This window comes from Triplophysa dalaica, chromosome 13 (assembly GCF_015846415.1).
Source record: "Triplophysa dalaica isolate WHDGS20190420 chromosome 13, ASM1584641v1, whole genome shotgun sequence".
Classification (NCBI taxonomy): Eukaryota; Metazoa; Chordata; class Actinopteri; order Cypriniformes; family Nemacheilidae; genus Triplophysa; species Triplophysa dalaica.
In genome coordinates this window covers 4,745,552-4,770,093 of record NC_079554.1, presented here as the reverse complement: position 1 = coordinate 4,770,093, position 24,542 = coordinate 4,745,552, and the positions used below count along the sequence as shown (strand labels likewise).

General features: G+C 39.5%; 1 protein-coding gene and 1 long non-coding RNA gene across 2 annotated transcripts in view; both read left to right on the top strand.

Annotated features, from left to right (window-relative positions):
- The window catches only part of kcnk10a (potassium channel, subfamily K, member 10a), a 97,124-nt gene that overhangs the window by 35,489 nt on the left and 37,093 nt on the right, over nucleotides 1–24,542 (top strand). The gene's annotated exons all lie outside the window — the stretch shown is intronic.
- On the top strand, nucleotides 5,927–9,213 carry LOC130434856 (uncharacterized). Its single transcript, XR_008908727.1, has 2 exons — nucleotides 5,927–7,882; nucleotides 7,994–9,213. It is a non-coding gene; the product is annotated as an uncharacterized LOC130434856 (long non-coding RNA).

The window sequence follows — 24,542 nt, the reverse complement described above, 5'->3', positions numbered from 1 at the left end:
ATGTGATTTATTTTGTGAATTACCACAAAGATGTGTGTTGATTCTAAGACTGCTTCATACTTGATGTGTGGTTTTAAATATTGAGTTACAATAATTAAAAAGACTTTAATATTAGATGTTGATCTAATTATTTACAATTCTATTATATCTTAATGTGTGCCAATGTTGTGGCAAATTCGATCATCAAATGTTGAGAGAAATCACGAAGACCAAGAAGCCAAGTTTCAAGAGTTTCAATCTTTAATTTGTTTGAACAAGTCAAAGAGGGACATATGATTCATCTGAAGATGCCCAACGAATACACATTTGACTCCATTTTTTATACATTGTTTCCAAGTTGTTATCACAGTTTAAATTAATCATGTTTCCGGAGATACAGAGATGTCGTCGTCTGAGAAAGCAGAGCGTGACCTTTGCAAGTCAAGTGACGAGGTTTATTTACAAAGAAAAATTAATAAATTAAATTGACTTTATTAATTATACTCTAATCGTTATAGTGAATATTATTGTAACTTGTTTAGCATTGTGTCAGTGATGTATTCGCTTATTTTGCACAGCATTTTTTGGTACGGTAACTTGGTTCGTAACTTACTGCCTATTGAAACCGCTTGCTAATGCTAAAGGCGTGTAATCTAACCGCGAATGTCTTAACAGACGTTTGGCATCACCCCAATTGATAAATTGTATCTTCTCAAATCTTCGTTGACACTGTATTGCTGATAAACTATGCAACTTGGAAGTTTGGATTTTATCCTATCAATTATTAAATCACACCTTTGTATGCACAGCAGCTACGCAGTATTATAATATAATTTACACCCGATTTATGCAAATTATCATTGTAAAAATGATTACTAACTTGATTTGCACACGGCCATGCGAAAAGGAATTATAGTACAATTACGAAGTGCTAAAAACAAGGAAAAACTCACGTGATGCTCATGCTCATCTATTAGCTAAAGCTATCAAACAAACAGTTCACTTATATTGCGGCAATTAGACAAACTTACCGGTCCAGCAGAAAGCTGGCAGCTTCGGCGTTGTGTAGCAAACCCTTGTCCTGCTTCAGTGCCCTCCATTTAGGAAAAGCCACGTCGATGTTTATTCAGGTTTTCTGCCGTGCTTTGTCTCGACTTCGCCTTGCTGCATCGTAATTTCTCTTTTTTGAACGAACATATTGACGCTCTATCGGCTCTTGTGCAGAGTATGTGTGGTCCGCCATTATCGCAAATTTTGCTTCTTACTGCAACAAAGAACCGTTTCTATTTGTAATAAAAAAACACGACAAGTAAATGCAGACAACTCAAGAAAACTCAATACTATAATAGAAAAACCACCATACTAACTATATAATTGTATGAAATAAAATTGGCTGCTTAACTAAAGAAGTCAAATTTAAATAAATTGTGGAGTACAAGAAATGAGGAGACAAGAGACGAAGATGCGTCGAGTCAGCTTAGTATCCACTTTAATATTCCTCACTCCGAACAGCGAGTGAGATCAAAATCAACCACACGTGTATAAAACCGGAACATCACTAAACTAACTCCTCCCTCCCTTAAAGGTACAGTACCCTGGTGAATGTCTCTTAATAAACATAATATTGTGGTTCGCCACAAAGTGTTCATTTAAGAATATTTGATCAGTTATCTAATCAGGTGCCAATATATACAGTTGAGAAAAGTGGATTCAGAAACCTGTGCAAAGCTTGCTCATGATGAGCCTACGTGGTGGAACTCCACTTTTTAGATGGTGGTCAGATTTTGTATTCAGCAACAAGAAGAAGTGGCATCTGATGCTAGAGACTCTGATGTGGCAACTTTAGACATCATCAGAGATGTTTTAGGCCCACTAAGCAGCTTAACAGGTGCATTAATTGGAGAGAAGGACCCCACATTGTCTTCTGTGTCTCCCCTCAAATAGAAACTACTTTTCTCTCTGACAGTGAAGGATGGAAAAGCCCACTTTCATGTGAAATAAAATAAAAACTGACTTCACAGCAAGATATGAAAGCAGACCTCTCGACACTGTCCTTTACACTGCAACATTCCTCGATCAACGTTTACGGACATTTTGTTGGAGAAATGCACAAATTTCTGGTAAAGGTTTACAGCAGCAAACATGCCTGGTCTAAAGAACAATGTAGAGAGATCAAGGAGGGGCCAAAAGAGAGAAAGAAAAGAGGATTTGAAAAGCCTGTTGTCCACCATCAAGTTTGAAAAGTCAGTGGAAGCAAAAGGGGTTGAGGGAGGTCATTCTGCATCCCCTGCTGACAAGCTTGCAAGTGAATTCCTATTGTACAAACAAATGACAGAAATACAGTGCCCTCCACTATCATTGGCACCCTTGGTAAAAATTAGCAAAGAAGGTTGTAAAAATATTTACCAAAAAAAAGTTTTTATCTTTTATTTTAAAAAATCTACAAAATTTCAACATTTCAAAAACAATTTGAAGTGGGGGGAATATCACAATGTGAAAAAAAATTATTTAACACACTCTGGCCACAATTATAGGCACCCCTAGACATTCTTAAAATGTCTCCCAAGAATATTCCCAAGGTACAATATACACCAAGGTGACTAGAAATTATGTTGTCAAGTCATGACTTCTTGTTTCACATGAGAATAATATTAAGTAACACAAAGCACAAACCCCCTTAATCATTCATCACAATGGTTAAAGCCAAATAAAATAGTTCTGATGTGCAGCATAAGATTGTTGAGCGAGACAAAATCGAAAGTGGATTTAAAATGAAGTGGTTGAAACAATAAAACATTTCAAAACATCGGGTCAATTATTAAGAAGTTTTAATGGACTGGAGATGTTGCAAATCTGCCTGAAAGATTATATATTTCTATATTGTCTTCATGCACAGCGAAGAGAATGTTTTGAGTGGCCAAAGACTTTTCAAAGATCACAGATGGAGAATAACAGTAATTAGTTGAATTTAAGTGTAAGAAAAATAATATGAAAATGAAGGCAAACTGCACCTCCATCCCCACATGTTTTTTGGAACACTGTTCAAGAAACAAATATTCTGCACTTACGCAAAAATAAACTCCACCATATTAATCTGCCATTCTAGAACTTCAACCAGGAATGGGGTCTAACCCTAACCCTTTTTGGCAGCAATAACACAAGATAGGTTTGGTGCACACATGGAGAAAAAACACCTCATGTCAACAATTAAATAACTAGATCTTCATTGTTGTGATCCTACTTTTATACCAGAGGTTCTGGACATCTTGATCAGAAACATGCCATCATGTATTATATCAAATGCTAACAGTTTAAAAAAAACCCTGACTTGTTCTTATAGGAAAATTAAATTAAATAAAAAATGGGTCACTGAACGCAAAATCAAGATCCAGCCATAGTCATCCCAGTTCCCTGACCTGAACCTTATACAAAATAAGTGAAATGAACTGAAGATGAGGGAGCTCCAACATTTGAAAGATCTGGAGAAATTCTTTATGGAGGAATCGACTCGGATGACTCTCAATGTATTCTCAAACATCATCAGACTGAAAAAAAGCAGAGCTGTTTTTCTTATAAATTTAGGTTGCGCGTATTAAATTAAAGAGTGCCAATAATTTCGGCCAACATTTTTGGAAGTAAAGTATTTTTCACAATGTGATATTCCCCCTACATTCCCCCTACTTTTACAGCCTTCTTTGCTCATATTTACCTACACAGGACACAGAAACTACGAAAATGGCAAAATAAATTTATAGAAAATAAGTAAAAATAAAGTAACATGTTCTAGATCTGCATGTTAATGTTCTATTAACAAAGAAACGTTTAATTGTGAACCAATGTTGATTTAAACAAAGCTTTAAATATCAGCAGCAACAACAATCTTATTTTTGTTCAAACAAAAATAGCTTAACAAACAGCTGACAAAATATAATTTATTTATTTATATATATATATATATATATATATATATATATATATATACATGCTGTATATATTTTTTGTTTAAACAGTTCTACTCTGTTTCAGTAGAGAGCAAATACTGGGTGTTTATCAATAAATAAAACAAACTTATGTTATTCAGTTAATTTTGTTATTTTTCTTCCCATAGTCTAGTTTTGGTATTGGTATCGTAATATTTAATTTAGGTATCGTATCGGTGTCAAAATGTTGGTATTCTGACAATAATAATGTGACCAAACAATACAAAAAAGCTGAAGCTTTCAAAGCCATATGGGCTTCTGTAATGCCTCATCAGTGCCACAGGGTGATCGTCTCAATGCCATACCGCATTGAAGCAGTAACTAGTGCAACCAAGTATTGAATGGATTATTTAACATACAGTTGAAAGAAAAAGTATGTGAACCCTTTGGGCTTACTTGGATTTCTTCATAAATTGGTCATAAAATGTGTTCTGATCTTCATCTAAGTCACAACAATAGAGAAACACAGTCTGCTTAAACTAATACCGCACAAACATTATAGGTTTTCATGTTTTTATTGAACACAACATGTAAACATTCATAGTGCAGGGTGGAAAAAGTATGTGAAACCCTAGGCTAATGACTTCTCCAAGAGCTAATTGAAGCCAGGAGTCAGCCAACCTGGGGTCCAATCAATGTGATGAGATTGGATGTGTTGATTAAAGCTGGCCTGTCCAATAAAAAACACACAACAGTTTTGAGTTTGCTGTTCTGAAGAAGCGTTGTGTGATGTGAACCATGCCTCGCACAAAAGAGCTCTCAGAAGACCTACGATAAAGAATTGTTGACTTACATAAAGCTGGAAAGGGCTACAAAAGTATATCTAAAAGCCTTGATGTCCATGTGTCCACGGTAAGACAGATTGTCTACAAATGGAGAAAGTTCAGCACTGTTGCTACACTCCCTAGGCGTGGTCGTCCTGTAAAGATGACTGCAAGAGCACAGCGCAGAATGCTCAATGAGGTGAAGAAGAATCCTAGAGTGTCAGCTAAACACTTACAGAAATCTCTGGCACATGCTAACATTTTTGTTGACAAATCTACAATAAGGAAAACATTAAACAAGAATGGACTTCATGGGAGGACACCACGGAAGAAGCCACTGCTGTCCAAAAAAAACATTGCAGCACGTCTGAAGTTTGCAATAGAGCTCCTGGATGTTCCACAGCACTACTGGCAAAACATTCTGTGGACAGATGAAACCAACATTGAGTTGTTTGGAAAGAACACACAACGCTATGTGTGGAGAACAAAAGGCACAGCACACCAACATCAAAACCTCATCCCAACTGTGAATTATGGTGGAGGGGGCATCATGGTTTGGGGCTGCTTTGCTGCCTCAGGCCCTGAACGGATTACTGTCATCGATGGAAAAATTAATTCCAAAGTTTATCAAGACATTTTGCAGGAAAACTTAAGACCATCTGTCCGCCAACTGAAGCTTAACAGAGGATGGACGATGCAACAGGACAACGACCCAAAGCATAGAAGCAAATCAACAACAGAATGGCTTCAACAGAAGAAAATACGCCTGACCTCAACCCGATTGAGATGCTGTGGCATGACCTCAAGAGATCGATTCACACCAGACATCCCAAGAATAGTGCTGAACTGAAACACTTTTGTAAAGAGGAATGGTCCAAAATTTCTCCTGACCGTTGTGCAGGTCTGATCTGCAACTATAGGAAACGTTTGGTTGAGGTTATTGCTGCCAAAGGAGGGTCAACCAGTTATTAAACTCAAAGGTTCACATACTTTTTCCACCCTGCACTATGAATGTTTACATGTTGTGTTCAATAAAAACATGAAAACCTATAATGTTTGTGCGGTATTAGTTTAAGCAGACTGTGTTTCTCTATTGTTGTGACTTAGATGAAGATCAGAACACATTTTATGACCAATTTATGAAGAAATCCAAGTAAGCCCAAAGGGTTCACATACTTTTTCTTTCAACTGTACTTTGAAGATCTTGAACGTTTCTGTTTTGTAGATATATTTTTGATTGATCTTTGAGAAAATATTTTGATATTTCGAAATACCGAATTTTATTATTTCACTAAGCTGCAAATTGTAACCATCAAAATGTATGTATATATATATATATATAGATAAATATATATATACAGTGGGTACGGAAAGTATTCAGACCCCCTTACATTTTTCATTCTTTGTTATATTGCAGACATTTGCTAAAATCATTTAAGTTAATTTTTTTCCTCATTAATGTACACACAGCACCCCATATTGACAGAAAAACACAGAATTGTCGACATTTTTACAGATTTATTAAAAATTAAAACTGAAATATCACATGGTCCTAAGTATTCAGACCCTTTAATTTGACACTCACATATTTAACTCAGGTGCTGTCCATTTCTTCTGATCATCCTTGAGATGATTCTACACCTTCATTTGAGTCCAGCTGTGTTTGATTATACTGATTGGATTTGATTGGGAAAGCCACACACCTGTCTATATAATACCTTACAGCTCACAGTGCATGTCATAGCAAATGAGAATCATGAGGTCAAAAGAAGAGCTCAGAGACAGAATTTGGCAAGGCACAGATCTGACCAAGGTTACAAAAAAGATTCTACTGCACTTAAGGTTCATAAGAGCACAGTGGCCTCCATAATCCTTAAATGGAAGACGTTTGGGACGACCTGAACCCTTCCTAAAGCTGGCCGTCCGGCCAAACTGAGCTATCGGGGGAGAAGAGCCTTGGTGAGAGAGTTAAAGAAGAACCAAAATAGAAAGTCAACCATCACTGCAGCCCTCCACCAGTCGGGGCTTTATGGCAGAGTGGGCCAACAGAAGCCTCTCCTCAGTGCAAGACACATAAAAATCCTGCATGGAGTTTGCTAAAAACACCTGAAGGACTCCAAGATGGTGAAAAATAAGATTCTCTGGTCTGATGAGACCAAGATAGAACTTTTTGGCCTTAATTCTAAGCGGTATGTGTGGAGAAAAACCAGGCACTGCTCATCATCTGTCCAATACAGTCCAAACAGCGAAGCATGGTGGTGGCAGCATCATGCTGTGGGGGTGTTTTTCAGCTGCAGGGACAGGACGACTGGTTGCAATCGAGAGAAAGATGAATGCGGCTAAGTATGGGGCTATCCTGGACGAAAACCTTCTCCAGAGTGCTCAGGACCTCAGACTGGGCCGAAGGTTTACCTTCCAACAAGACAATGACCCTAAGCACACAGCTTAAAAAACAAATTCGTGGCTTCACAACAACTCTGTGACTGTTCTTGAATGGCCGAGCTAGAGCCCAGACTTAAACCTAATTGAGCATCTCCGGAGAGACCTAAAAATGGCTGTCCACCAACGTTTACCATCCAACCTGACAGAACTGGAAAGGATCAGCAAGAAGGAATGGCAGAGGATCCCCAAATCCCAGTGTGAAAAACTTGTTGCATCTTTCCCAAAAAGACTCATGGCTGTATTAAATCAAAAGGGTGCTTCTACTAAATACTGAGCAAAGGGTCTGAATACTTTCCATACCCACTGTATAAATTTGGCGGAAGCTATTATCCAAAGTGACTTACATTGCATTGTATATTTGTTTCTGACTATTAGCAATGCCCTGGGATCGAACCCATAACCTTGGCATTTCTAGTGCCATGCTCTAACCACTGAGCTACAGGAAATAAAAACTGCAATGAATTTGGAATAAAAGAAAGTTAGATTTTTTTAATAAATTTAAAAAAATAGATGCACCTGTAACTGCTTGTTGAGTGAACTTGTTGACTATTTATTGTTCCTTACAGACCCCCCACCTTTTAGTTTATCTCAAACTGTGTGCCAATAACTTATGTTTTGTTTAATGTCTACAGTTGTATTGCGGATCTGGAGAGAAATGCTCCACTCCTCATTTTACCATCCTCGAGAACATAGCATTATTCTCTTCAGTGTGGTAATGTAAGTATAATGTTGACTACTTTCTGTGTTTTCAAATTATGAGAAACAGATAATATAAATGGGTTTTATTTGTATTCTCTTTTTTTCAGCAGATGTTTTTCTAACTTGCAGGATTCGAAAAGCTCACAGCAACAATAATTCTTTATGGCACTTCAGGACCCTTTCTTGAGAAGAACAAGGATTCAAATAGTAATAATACCTTTTATTTAAAGGCGCCTTTCAAAACATTAAAAGATACTGTACTTTTCAGTGATAATCATTAACATCAAGTCAACAAACAACAACTATTTAACTGTTAAAATTAGTTTTTAGACATGATCTGAAAGTAGTCAGACAGTCACTTTCTCGTGTAGATTGAGAAATAGAGTTCCAAAGAACAGGAGCAACCCAGCTATGTTTTAGACCCCATTGGTACTTTACAAACAGAAGGTTCAACATAGCACGGGAAACAGATAAGTATGATCTTAGAGTATGCTTTGGTTTGTAAACATGAAGCAAATAAGAGAGATGTACGGCAAGATTGTATAGAGCTTTAAAAGAGATGTGGGCAATTCCATGAAAATGTCAACCTTACCACGAAAAAACTGTTTTCACAAGCGGTTTTTACTTTGCTTACAGCACAGATTTTAAAATTTGGTGTCTCAAATACCCATGTGAGATCTCTCTTCAAATTTGTAAAGCATTTGCTTTAATTTTTGTGCAAGCAATTAGTGCCATTTTCAGGATTGTCACATCCGCAACGCTACATATTCCTCCTAAATGGAAACGTATATAAAGTAACTATTTGATGTTCTATAAAGAGGCATCCCTTCTCCATTCATTGGATATAATTGCTTCAGGATTGTGCATTTTATTTTACAGAAATCCTACAAAGTTTAACGTCTCCCTTAAAACACGTCCTTTTTTGTCACATCGATATTATTTGTTTATTTCCCTTTTTTAAAATATATATATTTTCATAGACTGACTATTTTTGTGTTTAGACTCTTTCAACAAGGGTTCAGTAAAATATAAACAGATGGTTCAATATAATCGTAACAAATTCATTCTCTGACCAATTTTATGTAACGTAGGAGATTGGGAGCATATTAAAGGAATGGACGTGATTCTAGCCCGGTGTGCGCACAGCTGGCGCTCATTCACAATTACTCACCTATTCAAACCACAGTCTCGCCCCGCCTACTCTACTACAGGGATTTTCAGGGGTGTGTATACAAATCTTATTAATTGACAGGCTGTGAAATGTAGGATGTAAATTGAGTGATCAAAATCATACTAGATGCCAGCACTGTACAAAGCTTTATGTGATGAGAATAAAATCTTTCTGTCTAGCCCTGTGCCCTTTCCTTGTGTCAATATCAAATATCTTTATTTATTTTTGTCCACACAAGTTTATGTATGACCTGTGTATTTCCAGTACTTTTCTGTCAAAACTTCTTACAACATTTACTGTGATCGAGATTAAATTGTGCATCTTTGCTGCAGCATACACTATGAATAAAATGCTTGAATTTAATTTCTTTACAAACAATTAATTATGTCTTGAAACTTCGTAAAGACAGTGCGCGCCGGACTAGAAGCACAGGGTTGTGTCTACAACTTTCAGGTACATTATGCATGCACATGGTTAATGTGCGTCTGCAAATTGGGTTACGTTGCAATATAGACACTGACAAAAAGGTAAATTGTCATATAACCTTGAAATTTATACTGGGACACAGCATATTTATACTGTCTATGATGGAGTGCCGCTCCATAACGCCAGAAGAGCCGCACACTGGTGGATGCCCTTCAACAGAGCAAGATACATATACAATGTAAACATCTGTGCTGCTAAACCGTTGATGGCACTCTAAAAAGGCAAATGGAACAATAAAAGACGAAAAAGGCACATGTTAGAGTGTGGTGTAATCATCTGTGGTTTACGATCAGTCAAAGATCGTAGAAACATGATCGGCACAACGACTAAACGGTAAATAGGCATCACATACACCTAGAGCTACACATGCGTGTTAACTTCTGATCTGTTGTTATATCATTTAAAGCAATTTGGAAAATGAATGATGTTTTACAAGAACTTTAACACTTACTGGTAAAGGGAATATACAAAATAAAAAAACAAATACATATATGCCTAGGGGGCTAATGAGGATAACAAGGCTAAATTATCCTATAGGATTATATCTAAACTAAAAATATATTTGCTTAACATATATATATCTCTTAAAGGAGTTGGTCATTGTATTAGTTGTATTAAAGGTGTAGTTTACTTAAAAATGGGGACGCATTTTGAAGTGAACTACACCTCTAATACAACTAATACTGTGAGTTACGCAGTGTATACAGTAGGTTGCTTCAGATGCATAAGGTACAGTATACAACAATAAAACAATGTACTACTGATATAAAGGAAATTTACTTTAAATACTTGAGTACTTTAAAAGCACGTACTTCTGTTCTTTTACTCAAGTAAGAATCTGTCTTTACAACTTTTACTTGTAGTGGACTAATATTAGACCAGTAGTATCTGTACTTTAACTCAAGTAAGAAAGTTGTGAACTTCATCCACCTATGATTGTTTTGAGTGATTAGGGGTAGGGCCTTTGCAAAACAGATTTTTGTTGTCATGTACTTAATATGCTGATTTATTAATTTTCTAATCTACCCAAAATGAATGAATGAATTAAATCATTATTGATTATAAAATAATGCATTGGTCCATTGTGAAACATTTTGAGACACAGCGCTTTCCCACACTTTCACCAGCAAAGGTCATAGTCAATCTCTGATTCCAAAAGCTTCAGTGGTTCAGGAAGCTTCACTTTGCCATCACTAGTAGACAGGACAAGAAAAAACAGGGAATAGAAAGGGATAAAAGCAGGACACAAAACCGGAGGGGAGAGAGAGAAAACAATGATAAGGAACAGATAAGGAGAGTGAAACAATAATAAAATCCAGTAATTAACAGGTAACGAGGGGGCGGGGTCCCAACACTATGGCATGACAGCACATGCCAGACTGTCAAACAGGCCATGTGCTCACAACTAAAGAAAACATCAACACATGTGTTACAGAGAATAAACATAGACAGGCTAGACAGGATCCCTGACAAGAGATGAAAAGGACACGTAAGACATGCTTTGGCTCTCTTGAGTTCTCCTCTTGGATTCTGCCTGTACTTCATGCTCTGCTTCTTATCCTAAGCTCTGGGTTCAGGCCATAAGGCCATGCTTCCAGGATCACCTCTTTCTTCTACATTTTCTTGAAACCAAAGTTGTAAAAGCAGAGTCAATCACCAGCAAACACAATATCAAAGGCAAGACAGTTCGTAATCCAATAGCAGGTATGGGTCGGGGCAGGCAGCAGACAATCTTAATATCCAGGAGCAGGCGTAAGTCGAGGCAGGCGGCAAACAATCTTGAATTCCAGAACCCAGAGAAAAGAGTCCAGGGACAAGCAGCAAACACTCACGAACGGTATAGACAGTCCAAAGGAAACACACAGAAAGGCAGGTAATAGGAAATACCGCTCAGAAAGACTTCACAAAGATCCAAGGAAGGCATATGACTAAAATAGCTCCCAAAATGAAGTTCAGGTGTGCGAGTAATCAGCAACAGGAATGTGGGGAAGGGAGTCCAAATAGGTTCAATATTCTGGGGAGGGAGCCCTCTGGTGGCCAACGGAAGAGTCTGCAGGAACCTGGTTCATGACAATTTGGCAATAAAGCTCTTTCTGATTCTGATTAAATCTGCAATCTAGAATTAATGTCAGTATTTATGTGCTTCGCACGCACTGCGCCGCCAAAAATATGATTTATGATGTAAAGAACATTTTAAGGGTTGGTACCGAAACCCCCGGTGCATATGTGACCATGAAAAAAAATAAAAGTCTTAAGTAGCATAGAAATTCAGATTCCAGCTTTGTAAACAGTTGTTGTTCCAGCAGATAGTGTCATATCCTTACAAACCATATATCCTCCGTAGCTTTGAACCGCCCGCCTGACAAGCGGGTCTGTGAGCGGCGCCGTAATGGCACTGGACCAGATGGCTGCTTGCCGGAGCTGGATTATTTTACCCTGTTGCAAGTCTTGTCTATGGTGTATTGTGTGTATCTATTTTTCTCTCCACTTCCCTCGTGTTATTCTGTATTTTTCTTCTTAAATCCATTTCGTTACACTGTACTTGTTACATGTATAATGACATCAATATCAAATCAATAGAAAGCTTCTTTCTTCAGCTTTCAGATAATGTAAAAACCAGCTCTCAACAAAACTCAAAATCCCTCGAGGGGGGAAACAACAACAATATACTTTAACAAATTAAAACTTGATTAAAACTTAACTTAAAGACAGATCAGGGGTAACAGGACAAGACATGATGAAGACAAACAATCCAGCAAAGGATATCAAACACAAGGGCTTTAATTAGAGAGGAACAAAACAGGCATATCGAGGGCAACAGGTGAAGGGTGTGAACTGATAACAGGATAATGAATGAAAGGAAACAAGGGGGTGCGGCTAAGACTCAAAACAGGATAGCACATGTCATGAACGTTCGAGGAGAACCCAAATGCAGGCAGTGACACGGGAACGCAGGGGTAAACAAAAGGATTTTTTATACAAAATAACAGAACCAAAACAAAACACCCTTGATGGGGTAAAGAGACAAGAACACAGGATGACACGAAAAGAAGACATGACGTAGACTCACTAACACTGGACTGAACAATACTAGACAAAAACTAACACTTAGTAAGACTTGACTTAACTTGTAACAAACGGGAACGGTAACAGGAACACGGTAATATAGCAAGGGCAGCACAATAGTGGCACACAGGAAACACATACAACGAACAAGCACAGGACAATAGACACAAGGATGTTTTATGGGGGAGACAGACAAAGGATAATTAACATGGACCAGTTGACAGATATAAAACACTAATGGGATGGTAACAAGGAATCAAGATGGCGGGAACAAAGAAGTAGACCGGAGAGACAGTATAGCAAGCTGATAGGATCACTATCTCTCCCTCCACACACAACCTAAGGCTATCCCATGACCAAGAATATACATGACATGGTAACGGAATCATTACATAAGCCCGATCTTAAATGAACACCTCCAGGTCACGGCCTCATCACTCTCATTTCCGATCGGGAGAGTGGGTCTCTGAGACCAGTGTTGAACAGCACCGCCAGCTCCTTCTCCCCGAAGAAGCCTTGTTCGGCAATGTCGAGGAATCTTTCCACATACTCATCCACAGTCTCACTGCCCTGGCGATGACTGCAGAGGTGACGGGGGAGGCTAGACCGTCCAGTGTTCATGGCTGCCGCTGGGTTCCGTTCTGGCTCGTTCGTTCTGTCATGAACGCTCAAGGAGAACCCAAATGCAGGTAGCAACACAGGAACACAATGGAAAAGGAAGGATTTACTATACAAAATAACATAACAAAACAAAACACCCTCGATGGGGTAAAGAGGCAAGAACACAGGATGACACGAAATGAAGACAGGACGTAGACTCACTATCACTGCACTAAACAACACTAGACAAAAATGAAACTAACGCTAAGACTTGACTTAATTTGTAACAAACGGGAACGGTAACAGGAACACGAGCATGAGGAAACAGGATCACGGTAGTATAGCAAGGGTAGCATAATAGTGGCACACAGGAAACACATACAATGAACAAGCACTATTGCATTCCTCCTTTTCATGCGGTTAATATAGTAACTTTATTGTTAGTTCATTGGGTTAATTAAAAATGATTTATTATAATCAAGTTTTGAGAATAGTTTTGAGGTATATCTGGTCTAGTAAGTGGCACAGCATTGTAACATGATGTTTAAGGAAAATGTCAATTAATTATAAAATTTGTGGCTTGTGCTTGTGATATGTTCTCCTGGTTTTTAGGAATTTTGGCTGAACAAGTTTATTTTGCACATTATTGTGACTTGAATCTGGCTTATTTTGTTTTTAAGTTTTTAAATTATAAAGGTATGTTCTGTCTTAAACATATTCTGTAAATTAATGTTTGATTGTTTTTTGCTCCACTACTTTTGTGCTGCACTTTACACTGTAGAATACCATTGTTATAACCATCTGGTGTCTACTCACATGTAAGCATGCACACACGTGCAATTCGAATATCAGTTGACTAAGCAAGACCTGAGAGTTCTGACTATCTAAATCCTTCGTCGAGGACACCCTAATTTGATGTAACTAAATCAATTTTAATAGGAAGCGTTCCTGATTCCGGTTGATGTAACTAGTGTAGCCTAAAAATCCTGTAAGAGAACTGGAATGTGAAAAAGAGTTTAAGATCAGTCTCTCTGACACATTCCACCCAAACTAGCGGTACACTTTGAGACCAAATTACTGATTTAAGCGTTTTTCATGTTAAACATATAAGAAATTCCCCTGGGTTGCAGTGCACAGAACTACACCGGTCTGTTTATCGGGAAGTATATAAAGCTTCAGATCGTTTTTTTATTTATTAGATCCAGAATACCATACAACAACTTTTCGACATAATAAAATTTAGTGGTGGGCCGTTAATGGGAGACTCTTATCGCGCGATAAAAAAAATGTCGCCGTTAATCTATTCTCAAAGTTGGGTTGGGAGCTGGGTCTATACTACGCAAGCTATGATGACTTTCACCTTGATATTTTAGCGCGGATGTATACCAGCTTAACTGCACTGTACGGGGCGAGAACGAGATTTTTCAACTCGCGTGATTCGCGTCATTCGCGGAAGCAGAAGCCGCCTTATCATCTCATAACCAGGGCTTCATTCGCGCGATTCGCGCAGCAAGTAGGTCTATTGGCTCTTTGCATTAACATATAAATCACTCGCGCTTGACACGCCATTCGCGTTTGGTCTGAACACAACATAACGTTACTGTGAAATTACCGCATCAAACGTGACGTGCTAACATGGATGCAGCTATGAAGCCGCCGGGTTTGCTTCAGGGAATATTAATTTTTAAGAAGCTTCCCAATGGAAACATCGACAAGACTAAGGTTGTTTGCACCTTGTGCAATGCGGAATTGGTTTTAAAAAAAACACTTTCTCTCAACAGATAGTTGTCTAGCTTTAGTGGAAACCAGTAACTTTGTATTGAGATCTAATGTATTATGGCTCCTGTATGACACATCGCTTGTTGCTCCCTAACTCTTTGTAAGTCGCTTTGGATAAAAGCGTCTGCTAAATGACTAAATGTAAATGTACTGTAGGAGCTCTTCCAGTCTCAAGTACCACCTAAACGCAAATCATCCCTTAGCTAATGCGGAAGTAAACACAAGTTCATCTTATTGAACATAATTTAATTTTCATCACCAATTATCATAGTAGAACAGCTTTCTCAAGCAGTTTGTGATGCATTTTGGAAACAGGAGATGAGCCCCTGGTCTAATGCGCCACCTGGCTTGAGAAACCCGTTCTCAAAGACTTACTTTTAGTCATTATTTGGGTAGCACACATATTCTGAATGCCTTCGGCAGAATTCAAATGAGCCATTTTAATCTAGATTAATCTAGATTAAAAAAAATTATCTATGCCCACCACTAATAAAAATAAAACTGTAATCATTTCATAGAACTAAGATCAAGAACCTTACAAGGTTTACCCAAGTTAATTTGGGTTTGTTTTCCCACACGGAATAATTGGATATGGCGTTCTAGTGTTCCTAGAAATGCCAACCAATTTAATACAATAGTGCAGTAATACTAATGTAACGCGGTTGTTTTTAAACTTTATGTTTTTACAAGTATTACACTGGCCTAGAACATGGCACAACCAATCAAATGTAATGGAATGACTCAGAAAGCAGTTGAGTAGGATTCTTGATAATGTTTATTGATGCAGTCAACAATATATGAAGCAGAATGGATGATAGCAATAGCAAACAAAGATAACAATACTGTCTTTGATGCAGGAGATTGTGGACGTTCATGAAGATGACGGAGGGAGAGACACATACACTGAAGGGCAGGAGTGAAGATGATATGGAGAGAAAGATATGGAGGTAGCAGGTAAGTTATCCAGGTGGGTAACAAATGAAAATCCAAATCACAGTCTTGTGGTAGGAGGCATAGTGATGGGTCCTTACTCTCAGTAACACAGACCAGACAATAAGTGAAGGTGATGTGCGCGATTAAGTAGTAGTGGTGGGGATGAGCGACAGGTGTGAGTCATTGATGCTTTGGGGAAGTTGCTCGTTGGATGAGGAAGGTGAGAGAGCCTTACAGATCTGTGACAGCTGAAGGATAAGTAACCTGCTGTTTGAATGTGATTCGTGGAAGGTGATGACTAAGGCCGGATCAAGGATATCATCTCTTGGTACCCATGAACCCTCTTCAGGACTATAGCCCTCCCAGTCCACCAAATATTCCAGAGTGCCACCACGACGGCGGGAATCTAGGATCTCCTTGACCACGTAGAAGTGATGGAAAAAGAAGTAGCGTTCTACTTGGCAATGTCTTATTCTTGGAGAATATGATTGACGGTCTTAGAGCAAGTATACATTTCCAACGGGACATTAGGGACTGTAAGATCCTTTGATTTTCTGAAACATGGCTCACGACCTTAGTCACGGATACTGCTGTGACACCGTCTAATAACTTCTTTGTTTTACGAATGAATGGATGGATCAGCTGAGGCTGGTAAATCCAGATTTGGTGTAGTGTATTCCATTATCAACAAGAAATGGTGTGACCCCAAGAATATCTCCACTATGTCGCATTCCTTCTAGCTTCATCTGGAATATTTACACATTACTTCCAGCCCATTCTATCTGCCCCAGGAGTTCTCATTGATAATCGTTCTTGCAGTTATAGTTCAACAGAGGCAGACATCTGTTTGGCTTTGTATAAGCTTAAGGATTGTGCTCAGTGGCTACATAAACAAATATTCTGAAGATGCTTTTATCATAGCGGGGGACTTTTACAAAGCCAGTCTCAAGCAGGTAATGCCAAAATTTTATCAACATGTCAGCAGCATTCAACGGCGGTCTCCTGTTGGGGAACAGGAGCGAGTACAAAGCACCGTGCTATGCTCTCCGTCGCATAATAAAAGATACCAAACTCCACTACAAGGAAGAAGTGGAGTCTCATTTTCAAATAAATGACTCCCAAAGCATGTGGCAGGGACTGAGGATAATCTGGGCTTGGAACTAAATCCTGCAGTGCTGAGAGAAGATCCTTGGCTGGCTAATGGGTTTTCTCTTTAAATGGAAATGAGCTTCTACTTACCTCCCAGTGTGGAAAATATGACCTGGAGCGCTTACACATGTGCTTTGGATGACATCAAGACAAGCAATATGGCGGAAAACGCAATTACATCTGTATTGCCCTATCCAACCAAAACCATACACTAACTGCAATTAAAATCAACTTAATGCCTTGTTCATTAATGCGAATTAAATGGAGAAGACCAAAACATATTAATATTACAAACAGACATAAACAAGGAAATAGGCAAAATCATGGATTCAGAGTACTTGTAAATTTTAGACATGCATGTAAAGATCAGAAACCAGGTTGTCTTACAAATGCGCACTCTGCTTTTATCCTCTCTAAGTATTGTCGCACTTACGAGATATACTTAACGAGAAAAAACTGAACTCACCGAGAAAGACACTACTTTACCTTTCTTTCGTTGTAATGAATAAGCTTTACAGAAATGATGTCGGTCACAAGTCTTCTGACCCTATATGCGCCATTGAGTTTTACCACTAACATTACGACAGCAGCACACATTTGTTGCTTCTTAGACATTTTGTCGCTGGCTAGTGGCTACATCTGCTCTTGCCTGAAAATGGCTGACAGCATGTCTCTGGCTGAAGGTGGACCTAAACGTCTGTGATCGGTCATGGGCAGGCGTAAACAATGTGACATCAGATTAATAAGGGATTCTTCAACAGCCTGTTTTGTGTCACTGTTGTGGTTTAAAGGAGATTGCAAAAAGAAGAGTAGATTTGTATAATTACAAGGTCTTTCTGCACACACCCTGGCGACTCAATTTCTGGTAGATAAACATTTAAAAGTGCATTTTCAGGGATTGCGGCCCTTAAACGAAGCGATTTCACCTCATGTCAATAGTTACACAACGTCCTGTTGTCATCGGTCCGCCAGAAATACTTCTCCGTAGTTCGTTGCATCCTCTCAACTGCCAGTTCCGCTGTTTCACATTGGGTTGTTTTTTTGCAGGTTTAGCATATTGCATAAATTACGCTCATTTCAATGTTTTCACCATTTCTATAGTTCCCGGAATTTACTAGTAAAGCATGGAGCTGCGACTTAACAGACCAACTGAGGTAAACTTCTAACCCATTTAAAAATGAAAGCAATTTAGTGAATGGGCAATTCCGTGAAAATGTCAACAATACAAAGATTGTATTTTTTTTACTATGGTAACAGCACAGATTTTAACGTATGGTGGTTCAAATATCCACATGAGACCTCTCTTCAAACATGTAAAGCATTTGTTTTACTTTTTGTTAAGTGCCATTTTCAGGATTGTCACATCCATAACGCCACATATTCCTCATAAATGGACACATGAAAATAAATATAAAGTGACTATTTTATGTTCTATAAAAAGGCGTCCCTACTCCATTCATTGGGTATTATTACTTAAGGATTGTGCATTTTATTCTACAGAAATCCTACAAAGTTGATCCTCTCCCAAAAACAGCGTTGTAGTGATTGGATCATTGAGAGGGAAGCCATAAACCCCCTCACTCCCTTTTGTCCTGGTTTTTAGATACCATCATCAAAAGACCATGGCAAACCTGGCTCCAGGGGTCTGGGTTTTAGGCTTTGAACTCTGACCGAGAGTGTGATAACCCTTTGGTTTCTCTGGAGGATATTTATGACTCCTAAGCTTCAAAGCATTGGTGAAAAGTCTCCGTCTCATCTCTAACTTAACATCTGATGCTAACCAGAGAAACTTCTCTGACAATTAGGAACGTATGTGATTTAAACTATCCTTTTCTATCAATGTATCTAAATGTCTAGATTGTGTTGTGCATTTTAAATAGTCTGTAACTGATAGATGTACAAGTTTTGATATACTGAAAAACATTCAAAAACGCTGTATTTTCCACATACTTTGCATGTTTTTATCTCTTCTTTGCTCCGCCTCTCTGAAACGCACAGATTTTTCAAAAAAGCTTGTCGCTCTGAAAAGCGAGGTGTGCTTATACTTGGTGTGGCAGGGTAAGAGATACAACGGACACAAGACAGCAGGTCTAAACAACCCCGGAAGGGAATTTATTGTGACAAATAGTGAATAAGTCCAAAAGTGACAACCCGGGGTGCTCTATAGCTTCCAAGTTCATTGGGGTCTAAGTTAGTTTTTTTGATAAGAGGCTTAATTACAGCCAGTTTAAAGGGTCCTGGGACATGTCCTAGATTAATTGACGAGTTGATTATGTTACAAATGGGCTCAATTACAGCAGGTAGTAACTCTTTTAATAAAGTAGTCGGAATGGGGTCTAATAAGCATGTCGTCGGTTTGGATGTTGCAATAATTTTGATTAAATCTTCCTGATTTATAGGAGAAAAACACTCTAGCTTTTCTTTTTGGGTGACGGTTGAAACTAATTCTTCCGACACACTTGGAGGTTTGGTTTTAGCTATGTTGTCTCGTATTATTTCGATTTTCTCAGTAAAAAACTTCATGAATTCATTGCTACCAAGGTGCGGCGGAATACCCAGGTCAGGTGGAGTCTGTTTGTTTGTTAGTTTAGCAATTGTACTAAATAAAAACCTTGGATTAATTTTGTTATTTTCTATGAGGTTACGGAAGTGCTCGGCTTTTGCTGCTTTTAGTGCCTTTTTGTAACAGCTTGCACTCTCTTTCCATGCAATTTTAAAGACCTCTAATTGGGTTTGTTTCCATTTTCGCTCCAGTTTACGTGTTTCTCTTCTTATGGCGTGAGTGGTGTTATTATACCATGGTGCTATGATCTTTCCATTAATACTTTTTGACTTCATAGGTGCGACCGCTTCTAATGTATTAGAGAAAATGGTGCCCATGTTGCTGGTCATGTCATCGAGCGATTCCATATTAGTTGGAAAGGTTATTAGAGGAGTCAGTTCTGGCAAGTTCTTTACGAAACTATCTTTAGTAGTTGAGGTGATTGTTCTACCCTGTCGATAACGAGATATACAACAGATTTCTGCAGTGCGCAGTGTACATGTTATAAGATGGTGATCGGAAACATCGTCGCTTTGAGGTATAACATCGATATTGGTTAGATAGGCTCCGTGAGATGTAATCAAGTCTAGGGTATGATTAAGGCGATGAGTAGGTCTATTGATGTATTGTGTTACACCACAAGAGTCAAGTAGTTCTTTCAACTCCACAGCTAATGGATCGTTAGCAATATCTACGTGGATATTAAAATCTCCAACAATCAGTACTTTATCAACGTTAACCAATAGATCCGATAAGAAGTCTGCAAACTCTATCAGAAAATTAGTGTAAGGCCCAGGGGGTCTATACACAGTAACCGATGTGTAAGAGAGAGCAATGAATTTTTACTTTTGTTTGGAACTGTTATGTTCAACGCAAGCTTTTCAAATGAGGCCGGTGAATTCGATTAGAGGCCGGTGCGCGCACAGCTGGCGCTCGTTAACAATTACTCACCGGTCTCGAACCACGGTCTCGCCCTGCCTACTCCACTAAAGTTACCCCTTAGTTTTTAAGTGCTTACAGAATAAATATGTATTTTTTTATTTCCTGACCCTTACCCCTTTATTCCCCAAACTTTGCATATTGTTCGTCTTTACCTACTGATATGTAGGCTACTGTAGACGTACATTATTGTTACAATAAGTTAATTATGCTGTACATTGCGGGTTGTTTTTAAATAAAGGTTTAAAAGTCAAGGATATCATATTGTGTGTATATTTATTGTTCTTAACCTGTAACTTCGTGGATCAAAAACAGTCCCCACTTATATCTGGTTGCTTACCCTTTATTACCCTTACTTAAAATATTGTTTCCTTATACCTACATGTAGGAACACTGTAATTTCTTTTCAGGCTATATATCTGGTTGATACCCCTTTATTACATAACATAACATATTAATCCCCTATACTTTCCAAAAATGTATTTCCAAAATTGACACTGTAAATTCAGTTTTCTTACGCAGTTCTTTGCGGGTCTTAATCTAAAGTGTTACCTATAGTATTGTAGTTGTTGTTAAATTTTTAACCACAATGTAATATGTCATGATAAGCCGTTACACCCATAAGTTTTAGTGTAAAAATGTATAATACCTGCACTATGTTGATGTTTATCAGAGCTAAGTTCACACCACTAGTTATTCATTTTTGATGCAACAAACATTATCCGTCTTCTCAGTTGGATTTTACACCGAGGAGGAAGAACGGGACCCTGGAGGAGGGCGAGGAACAAGAGAGAGGCAGGGACTCATATAGCAGGGTTATGGCTGGCTGGTCTCTGAGTCGGGTGTGGGGCTGTCCTCTGGGGTAAGCGAAGAATCATAGTTCACAAGGACCCACTCCATGAAAGCGGTGAAATCCTCTCGTGGAACGTTATTTTTTGTGGACAATTCTGATAATGAGTTTTTGAAAAGCAGATCTAAAAACGTGATTTAAAGCACATGAGCACATAAAGGTATTCTGTTTGGTTGCTAGGGTGTGGCTTGGCAGCTGACAGTGATGATACTCCAAGCCATGAGTAAAATGAGCACACCCATATGTTTCTACGACACATGTATCCGAAGATATCCCTTTTGAAAGAGTCTATGGAATTTGTTGCTCCGATTCTTTAAATGGTTGCTACGGAGTGGATAGACAGTTGCCAATAGTTGTAATATCTAGAGACTTCTTGTCAGTCTGATTAAGTAGTTCTTGTCTCTACAATGCGGATCCAGTGATATTCCCCTCATAGTTTTTCAATGAAAGTTTGCAATGGGCAGTTGCTAAAGTGCTCAAGATTGCCCACCTCCATATCCCTAAATTGTTCTGATGCAGAGATATACAGTTGCTGTTAAAAGTTTACATACCCACAGCACAATCTGGAAATTGCAAATGTAAGGTTTGATTTTAATTAGATACTGCCCTGAACAAGTTGTTTCACACAACAGATGTCAATTTTTATTATTTTTGTAGCTTCTGGAAGATGTTACAAAATATTTTTTTGAGTCTTGTTAAACGGTTGCTAGGGTTCTGTTTATCGTTGATGGTGTGTGGCTTGGCAGCTGCTAAAGATGACCCTCCAAAGGCTGCTTGGCACAACCCTGCTCCTGGATATGCAGCTCCCACCCTCCTTCAGCACACCTGTCTGTAATGATCAAGCAACCCTGAACACCTTGGTTAGATGAGCCAGGTGTGTTGGATTGAGGTTGGAGCTGAAATCTTCAGGATGGTAGATCTCAAGGAGCAGAATTGGTGACGACTGATATAAGGCAACCCCAATGCCCATGTGACATTCATTAAGATATCCTTAAGGTTTTAGGCTGCTACAGTGCTCTAAATGGTTGCGAGGGCGTGGCTTGATAGCTTCATGTTGTCACGGCCGAGAGAACACAAGATCCAATCGCAAGTGTAAACAGATTTAATGCTATAATGAGAGCAAAGACAGGACAATAATAGGAGGAAACCAAAGTGAGTAGTGTCTAGATGCTGATCTCCGATCATATACAGATCTAGTCCAACCGTCCCGAAGAACCCAACGGCTACTGGTAGTCCTCAGCAAGAATGATAATCTCCACTGGTAGTCCTCAGCAAGAAAGATAATATCCACTACTCCTGGACAGATCCGACAAGAGACTAAGGGTGAACACAGAGCAAGAGTCACAACGATCTGACAAGGAGTTTAGGGATAGCAGGGCAGATATAGGCAGCCGGCAATGCACTACAGGTGCCGCCAAGCTGATTGCTAATTAGCACCCAGGCTGCCAAGGGAACACTAATCAGTACACAGAACATAAGGCAAACAAGCAGGAATGAACACACGGATCCATGAACCGTGACAGTACCCCTTCCCCTAGGAACGCCGCTTGGCGCTTCCCGGGGAACTTACCTGTTGATTGTCATCATCAATAAGTGAATGATCCAATATGTCCCTGGCAGGAACCCAACTCCTCTCCTCAGGACCGTAACCCTCCCAGTCCACCAAGTATTGAAATCCGCGTCCCCTCCGCCTAGAGTCCAGAATACGTTTTACCGAATAAACCGGTTCCCCATCTACGAGTCGCGGCGGTGGGGGAACTGGGGTAGGCGGATTAATGGTAGCAAAAAAAACAGGTTTTAATTTGGAAACATGAAATACGGGATGAATTCTCATGTACGCAGGAGGAAGTTTGAGGCGGACTGCCACCGGACTAATCTTTTTGGTGACAGTAAATGGGCCAATGAATTTGGGAGCAAGCTTATTAGAAACGGTACGGAGAGGAATATTCTTGGATGAAAGCCACACTCTTTGACCAACGACGTAGATGGGAGGCTTAGACCGGTGGCGATCGGCTTGGGCCTTGGTGCGTGACCTCACCTGGAGGATAGCCCTTCTAGCCTTGCTCAAGGTGCGGACGCACCTCTGGACAAAGGCGTGGGCAGAAGGGACCGCGACTTCGGATTCCAAACTCTGAAAAACAGGTGGCTGGTAACCTAAACTAGCCTTAAATGGAGATAGGCCCGTAGACGACACTGGTAACGAATTGTGCGCGTACTCCACAACCGACAGTTGCTGACTCAATGAGGATGGGTTCTGGGATACCAAACACCGCAACATGCGCTCAAGATCTTGGTTAGCCCTCTCCGTCTGACCGTTACTCTGGGGGTGGTACCCGGAAGAAAGACTAACCGTATCCCCCAACAAATGACAAAATTCTTTCCAAAATTTGGAGATAAACTGAGGCCCCCTGTCAGAGACCACGTCCACCGGGAGGCCATGAATGCGGAAAACGTGGTCGATGACAGCAACCGCTGTCTCTCTGGCAGAAGGCAATTTGGGCAGAGGAACAAAATGAGTTGCCTTCGAGAACCGGTCCACCACGGTCAAAACCACCGTGTTGCCCTTGGAGAGTGGGAGTCCCGAAACGAAATCTAGCGATATATGGGACCAGGGTCTCGATGGAACTGACAGCGGTTGAAGGAGTCCAGCAGGAGGTCTATTGGAAGTCTTAGAAACGGCACAAACCGAGCAGGCCAAAACAAAACTTCGTATGTCACGGGCCATAGAGTGCCACCAGAACCGTTGTTTAATAAGAAAAATGGATCGACTAATCCCTGGATGACAAGCTATCTTGGAAGAATGACCCCAACGAATGACATCGGACCTTAAATCCTCTGGCACAAACAAACGACCCGGTGGGCAACCAGGCGGAGGCATTACCCCTTTTAAGGCGGCTAGAACCTTCGATTCGATCTCCCAAATCATCGTAGAGAGCACGATCTTCTGAGGCACGATAGGTTCGGGAGACAGCGGGCGTTCAGATTGGTCAAAAATACGGGACAAAGAGTCAGGTTTAACGTTCTTGGAACCTGGACGGTAGGAAATAGAAAAACGGAAACGACCGAAAAATAATGCCCACCGAGCCTGCCTAGAGTTTAACCTTTTGGCAGAACTGATGTATTCAAGATTCTTATGGTCGGTCCAGACGATAAAAGGTTTCCC